This window comes from Mercenaria mercenaria, chromosome 17 (assembly GCF_021730395.1).
Source record: "Mercenaria mercenaria strain notata chromosome 17, MADL_Memer_1, whole genome shotgun sequence".
NCBI lineage: Eukaryota > Metazoa > Mollusca > Bivalvia > Venerida > Veneridae > Mercenaria > Mercenaria mercenaria.
This window is the reverse complement of record NC_069377.1, coordinates 8,070,756-8,079,072: the sequence shown is the minus strand read 5'-3', so window position 1 is coordinate 8,079,072 and position 8,317 is coordinate 8,070,756.

Here is an 8,317-nt window from a genome sequence, read left to right as displayed (position 1 = left end):
GATATTAAAAATGATTTTAATTCTTATTTTTCGAGAAATAAACAAATCGGCGAAACATTAAATTGTATTTTCTTGTAGTTTTTGAAATCGAAAGTAGATCGTCTATGTTTGGCGAAACGAAACAACTTTTTTATGAAAAGATTTAAATAAGAGGTAATTTAACCGTAAACTTCAATGTCCGATACTGCCAATTGCTGCTAAATGTCTTCGTATCATCACAATTTGTAAAATATATTGTTCAAACTGGAGAAAAGTGTAATCGTATCCGGATATAATATTTTGGGTAAATATCGAGCTGTGTTATGAAATTTTAAGAAAAAAACTAAAAACAAACTGAAACTGGTAGACTATACTGTCAGTACATCAATTATAGCCGATTCAGGCCTTTGATTCTTTTTTGTTAATCTTAAAGTACCAAACGTGTCTTCCATTCAGTAATATCAGAATGTCCAAATGTTATAGATATGTGTTATACTTTCCACAGGAAATGTTTGTACTCCTAAAAAAATCACTGTCTTCGTTATATTGTTGCCTGTCCTTAGCAGCCAATTTGTTCTTTTCCTTTGACAGGCTGCTCAACACTTTTTTAATGACTGTATCATTTTGCAAGGAATGTTTTTGTCACTAAAAATTAGGATAAGATAGCTTTGATTTTGAGAAAAATATCTTGTATTGCTTCTTTTTTTGAACATTAAGAAAACTGAAAGTATGAATCCGATGATGTATGTCTGTCTCTTGACCATGACAGACCTCCCATAAATGAGAATATTGAAGGTTAGCAGAGCCATGTCAAGTGAGTATAACCGTCTCAAGTGAGCCATGACATGTCGGGAAGTTGTACCAAATAATATCAGTGTGAAGAAATACTAATTAGAAGTTTTGTTCAGTGTATGGATAGAATATATCTTAACTATAATATGGATATATGTTTACTAAAAAGTTTTTTTTTATGTTTTCATATCTATTTAACACTTTTCCAAAATAGAAATTGTGATCATACCTTCCTTGTAACGTTTCTTATAAAATGGCTATGCCACCACGTAAAAAAATCTTAAAGCAGTTTAGCAACGAAAATTATATGTATTACATTGTATCATCTTTATTCATGTTTAGGCTTTTTGAGTTGCTAAAAAATACAAAGCTTTGTTGATATTTCATGGACTACATCATTACCTGTTCTACATGAAACCTGGTCAGATTTGTAAAGTGTGTCATCTAGGGTTAAAACCTAAGTCAGCATCACTAGATGGAAATGCAGCAATTTGATCTGAAGCATTATTCCATAGAGCTCCCTCTCCGTGGAAAAGGTTTTCACAAAACATATTTCGTAGCGATCGAGTTCAGATGAGCATATACCAATGTCTTATAGGTTAATTGTGTTTTACCTGTGACATAAGTAAGCTTTTAGTATTGTTGTGTCGGTTGTTTTTTTTTTCTAGGCCATATTTTTGTCGCACGCAGTATGGTTTTACAGCGAAGTTCTCATTTTCTAGATTTGTTATATTCGGCTTCAGAAATTCAGAAATGAATTTGGAAATATCACAGGGTCAGCTATTTGTTGATTTTACACTAGAATGGTCTAGTTTCCACTCGTCAGCAAATTTTGAACATATTTATTGTTGTATGTAGTGTTTTGATAACAGAATAATTCAAGAAAAATATTTTTTGGAAAGCCAAACATTTCATTAAATTTGTCTTGATTTTTGTTGACATTATTAGCCAATTTTCAGATGCTGTTAAATAGTCTGTGAAAGGCATGGAAGTAATCTAAGTTTTCAGCTTCGTGTTTCAGTTCGCCGTCAAATTGTTGTTCAAACATGTGCAAGACGCAATTGGGAGCAGCTATGTAAGAAACGCTTAAGTCTGACGATCATATTTTTACTTCCCGGATTTAGAATGCTTCGCATATGAAACGAAGACCTCAAGTCTCAAGTTTTTAACTGTAGTTTATGTAGAAGTGCCATAAAAGTATGATTAACAGACGCATTACATAGATTTCTAATTGAGGATCTTCATATATTCAAGATTTTTTTTTTGTATATGTATTAATTTTCATGTTTTCACCATTTACCTACACTGCCATGAGTTATTAAAGAGAACAACACTTTATAAAATTTTGTTATGTGTAGACCGTATACATGTATATATATATTATAAATTTGGGTTTTATTGTTTATTGTGTTCAGTGCATGACATGCGTTTTGCATGATTACCTAGTGCAGCAGCATTTATAATAATCAGACTGTTTAAAATGGTCACAGGTTACTTTTGCTTTCATTGTTGTCTTCTGGTTTTACCTTGTCTGTGTGTTCTTGTGCTAATGTTGGTCATTTACACATTCATGATACTCTGTGTTGTAGGGTTTTCTTATATTTTATCTAAATTGTCAGTGTGAGTCAGTATAGTATAGTTTTTTGGGTCCCGGTATGTAGTTTTAGGATGACAAATTCTATACGAACAGAGTTGCATGACCGAGCTAGCGACTAAAATGATCTGAGCATTTGGTTTGCGTGTCTCTTGATTAAAGGCGGGAAAATAAAAGTTTTAAATTCCATACACATTTAAGAAAAAATTAAAACTGCCCCCTTATATTTTTTTCATAAAAAAAATTTTTGGGCAGGGGGTTTGGATGAAAAAATAATCAAATCACGAGGTGCGCAGCACGAGTGATAAAATTATTCCACCCAAAGGGACGGGCCCATGTTTTATTAATTGTTTAAAATTTTTGGAACATTTTTATTATTTCGATTCTAACAACGCAAATTTAATTCGCTTTTTACAGTACAAACATTTTAAAGCGTAATACCCCATTGGGGTCTTTTTGCTGTTACAATTTCCCCCCTATGGTTAAAAAAGTGTTGCATCCCCCAAAAGGAACGTAAAAAATTTTTGGGTTTTTTTTTTATCAGAATTTTGGGAGAAGTATTTATAAATTAGTAATCAAACAGTTCGAAAACTAATTATGATCGGGAATCAACTGGGCGAGTTGACCCGTATTACGAGGGGACGAGTTTAATTTTTAATATGACGTCACACATTATGACGTCTACTTTATGTCATACATTTATAAACGTCACCGCTAAATCATAATTAAGCTAATTAAATTTCGCTCGTAGAGATCAGACGTTTTTTTAGGGGACCAAACACTTAGGTCGTATGATCTTTATTATTTTTTTGGGTTTTTGAAATGCTTTTTTTCCCAAATTTTTTTGGGGGCCTAAAAATAATTCTTTTGAAATGGAATGAAGTAGAAAAATCTTTTATTTTACAATCATAGGGGGGTAAAAATGTTAACAGCCATCCATTTTTTATCGTAGTTTTCTTTAATAGGCGATTTCGCTAAAATGTTTATATAGAAATTGCTGCGGACGGGGGAGAATTAAGAAATAAAAAAATCTGTTCCTATTTTTATCATTAATAAAAATGGGAAAGGAGTTTGGTGCGAAACAATTAAATAAACGAGTGCGAATTTTTCGCACCCAAAAACGACTCCCCATGTTTTATTAATTGATAAAATTTTTGGGAACATTTTTATTTTTTCAAATTCTAACAACGAAAATAATTCAAATTTTTCAGTCCCTGCTTTTTCACGTAAATTAACCCCCCTATGGTTAGAAAAATTGAATAGCCAAGGGAACTTTAGATATTTGTTCTTTTTTATCAAATTTCGAGAAGTTTAATAAATTAGAAATCAAAACAGCTCGCAAACTAATTATGAACAGAATCATAAAAATTAGGCAATTTGCCCCCGGTTTTTTACGAGTGAAGAGTTTAATTTTTTATTTGACGTCACCATTAGGACGTCATATTTTAAATGGCATACATTTAGGGAGGGTCACCGTGAATCAAAATTTAAGCTAACTGAATTCGCTGTAGAAAACAGAACGTTTTTAAACGGACCTATACATTTATAAGCCCCGTATACTTTTTATTATTTTTTTATTTTTTGAAATGTGTTTTAAAACCGGGGGGCCCCGGGAATAATTCTTTATGAAATGGAACGAAGTAGAATCTCTTAGGGTTACAGCCCTTTAAGGGGGTTGAAATGTAACAGCCAACCAATTTTATGGGAATTCATTAAGGCGTTTTCCCCTATACTTTTTATATAGAAAACTGCTGGGGGATCGTTTAAAAAATGAAATTTCATCCCCATTAAAATAAAATAGTGACCATAAAAAGGGGTTTTGTTTGAATGAAAAATATTTTTGTAGAAGGGGGGAAAACATTTGATTTACACTACAAAAATACAGTGTGAAAGGGTGAAAAAAATTTGTTTGAATTAAATTGACTATTTTTTTAATTTTTTGTGCGATAATACTGGGTTTTCGATTTTTTGAATTTAATTCTACCATGTTTAGGGTGGTTGTAAAAACCAAATTTTTAAACATTCCTATGTTTTTATAAGAAAAAAAAAATTTTTATTGTTTTTAAAAAGTTTGGGTTGCAATAGGCTGCCTTTCTCCTTGAAAAACGGGTGAATTTAAGATTTAAAGATAAATTAATCTGTTTAAAAAATTTAAATTTTTCCTTACCCCCAAACCCTTTTCAAAAATTTTCATTAACTTTTTTAAAGTCTAATCAAGGCTTAGATTTTGAAATGCAAAAAATTCTTTTTTTTGGCAATTTGTTTGGTAATTAGGGAGGGTTTTTTTAAAAAAACTTAAAGGAAAATGGCGTAAATTTTAACAGCAAAAACGCGTAAAAATTTTCACCCAAAAAGGGTTTTCCCCCCGGCAATTTGTATTTTTGGGTTCGACTATTCAAAGAATGGGTTAGACCCTTTTTGGGAACCCCCCCCGGTGGTCGGCTTTCCGTTTTGGGTTTAAAGTTTTTTTTTTGAAAGGGCCCCCTTTCTCAGTAACCACATGTGGGAAGGGAAATTTTAAATTTTCACCCCTTTTTCACTTTTGGCAAATGACTTAATTCCCCCGGGTTCTAAAAACTCTTTTTGCTTTTTAAACAGAATTATGCCCTTTTTTTTTGACTTAGCGGGTTTTTGGTTAATTTTGGGAATTGAGGGGAATGGTTTTAAAACTTCGCACCCCTTTTCCCTGTCATGAACAACACCAGTGCACAGATTCCATAACTCTTTTTTGCATTTTTGCCCCATTTTGGGACTTAAGATTTTTTTATTTTCCCTAATTTCTTGAATTATAAGCTAGTATTTCATACCCGTTTGGGGAATTTACTAGAAATTTTAAATTTCCCAACACCCCGTCCATTTTTCCATCACCCTTACCCCGGTTTTGGGAAATTTTTACAGAATTATCCCCCTTTTTTCTACTTATATATTCATTCAATTGAAAGGCTTTTGAACATACGAACGTTGCTTTTCCCTCTGCAGCTCTTTTTTGGGGGTTTAAAAAATAAAAAAAGGGGAAAACCAAAAGCCCCAAAACCCCAAAACAAAAAATGAAAATGTTGCGGGGACTGGGTTTGATTGGGGCCCCGGTTTATGGACGGTTTTGGGAAGCTATCGCCCACCCCCCCCCCCCCGGGGTTGAGCAGAACTAAATTTTAACACATGTTATACTCCAGAATATAATTTAGAGACTCCGCAGATATTTCATACAGGGGTTTGACAGGGAAAACCTTCAAGGGATGCAAGTCAAATTCAAATTTTAAAAATTTAAAACGATGATGAGTGGGAACCAAGCTAAATTTTAAAAATTTTTCTTCACGAAAAAAGCCCCCGGTAAACCCTATAATCTACCTGTTTTCTTGAGCTTTTTTTCAATCGGGGGACAAAATGTAACGTTTTCTGGCCCATTTTTGAACAAAACATATAAAAATAAATTTATTTTTCCTTTTTAAATAATAAAGCATCTAATAAAAATGTCTCTATTTAATCGAAGCAGGAAACTAGTTCTTGTGAAAGGGTTTTGTCGAAAATCTTTTTCCCGGGCGAATTTTTCCTTTTTTAAAATTTTACATTTTCCCTTCTGCAGTGTATTTTCTGGCCGATTTTGGGCCCTGCTTTTAATTCAAATGGAATATTTTTTTTCCCCCCGTTTGAAAAAAGGGAATAAAGGAATTAAAAACGAGGAAATTTTTGCTTGTCTGAACGCCCTTTGGGCATTGCATGAAACCCGGTACATTTTACAGGGAGAACACAAAATGACTTTAACATCAATTTTTTCCAAATAGATAATACCAAATCGAAGAAGCCGCCCACACAAGAAAGACTTTGACCGGGAAAACATCTGAAATTTATTAAAATTTTTGGTACGTTTTTTTTAATCCTGAAGAAGGAAATCAACCCGAAACATTGGAAAAAAAAAAAGGGGGATTGTTATATTTTGTGGGTTCTATTATTTTAAAAATTTGAAAGAAACTGGGTTTTAAAACTATGTTTTTTTTTGGTCCAAAACATCCAAATATCAGATCAATTTCGGGCTGGGGGGGCAATAAACAGACTAATGCATCTCAGAAAAAATTTTTCCCGGGCCCAAGATTATTTTCCCCTTTTTTTTAGTTGACCGGAACAGGGGCTGCTGTGTACTGATTTAAAAGGGATGGGGTCGATTTGTTTAACATTTTGGGAAACCCGGGTGCCCCTGAAAAAACAAAAAAATGTTTGATAGTCAGAAAATTTTTATTTTGTGAAAAAAAAAAATGGTGGTAGTATGATCAAAATAAAACCATTTTTTTTTATCCTGGTATCTTTAATTCTTTAGGCCTTTGTCTCTTGTCATTTTAAACGGAGCTTGCTGTTTAGTTGGAACCATTGTTTACTTGTAAAAATATCTTTGATAGTCCACCTCGTAAACAAATCATCGAGACGTAAAAAAACCTCTTGACAATACAATATTTTGTGGTCAAAAGTTTTGTTTTGCTGAAATTATGAGTATTATGCCATGAAATGTTCTTGTACATCGAAACAATTAACTTTTACAATAGACACCACAGAAATATTGAAATGAGAATGAAGAGACAAAACTAAATTTTTGTCCTCACAGAGAATGGTTAAACAAAGCCATTTTCATATAGCAGATATTAATCTAACAAGCGTTTTCTTACAGAACCTATACTTTGTCAGACGCGGCAACACATAAATGCATACTGCCAATAGAACAGCAAGCTGCCAACAGCGTTTGAACAAATCATTAGTCAGGCATCTGCATTGAGCAGTTATGTTATGAAAGTGATTTTACGGTCCAACTTGCAATTTTAAAATATACCAAACAGCCATTTGACAGATTTTTTTACCGGGTGAAAAAAATATATATCGGGATATTTTTTTTCCCTGTGAAAAAAAACCAATTATATTACACTCTAATTTTTCGGGAATGATCGAAAAAAGTGTAAAAAAGGGATCATTTTTTCCAAAAATTTGTTTGGGCGGGTTTACTTGTTATAGAAATGCAAATTGCTAGCTGGTGGGTTACTTTGCATCCAAAGTAAAAAGTATCTTTGCCAGCTCGCCTCGGAAACAAGACTTTTTTAGTGACATAAAAAGCTGTTTAAAAACTGTAAAGAAAAAAAAAGATTTTTTTTTCCCAGAAAAAGGGTTTTATTCCATAAAACTTTCTTCCCTCGGAAAAATTTAAACTTGAACAAAAAATAACATAAAAATTAAAAACCCAATGAAATTTTGGGAAAAAAAATTAATAGACAAAACTTTTTTTATCCCCCTTTAAATACTCAAAGCGACCGGGTTTAAAAAAAGCCATTTTCAAAACCCACAGATATTAATCTAAGAAGTTTTTTCACGTAGAACCTATACTTTGTCTAACGTGGGAAGATACTAAGGAAATCATACTACCAATAGAATAGTTAAAAAGAATATCAGTCAGACATCTACATTAAGCAGTTGTGTTAAAAAGAGATTTTACAGTCTAGCTTGCAATTTGAAATATGTCCACGTGACCAGAAAAGAAAAGAATGTATGGGGATTTTTTGTTTTTAAAGGGTAAATTGAATTTTTTTCCGTGCAATTTGTTTCATGAATGGCTTTACCCCACGTTTGGAAAATGAAAAAATCTAGGTTCAGGGGTGATAAAATTTTTAGTTCACCTTTTAAACGTTTGTATTGGCATAATATCTGGGCCCTTTCAAAATTGGCCAAAACCCCATCAGGGGTTTCCCCAGATAAAGGGCCCCCTTAAAAACCCAAAAATTTGCAAATTTTGGGTTTTGGGAAAAAGATAGAGACCACATTTTTGCAATAAATTATCAAACTTGCACCGATTGTTTTGGGCATAATATATGGGTTTTCCTTTTGAAAACTCCCAAAATCCCATCAGGGGTTCCGATTTATCCCCCTTTAAAAGGGTAAAATTTACTTTTTTTGGCTTGTGAACACGATAGACCCATT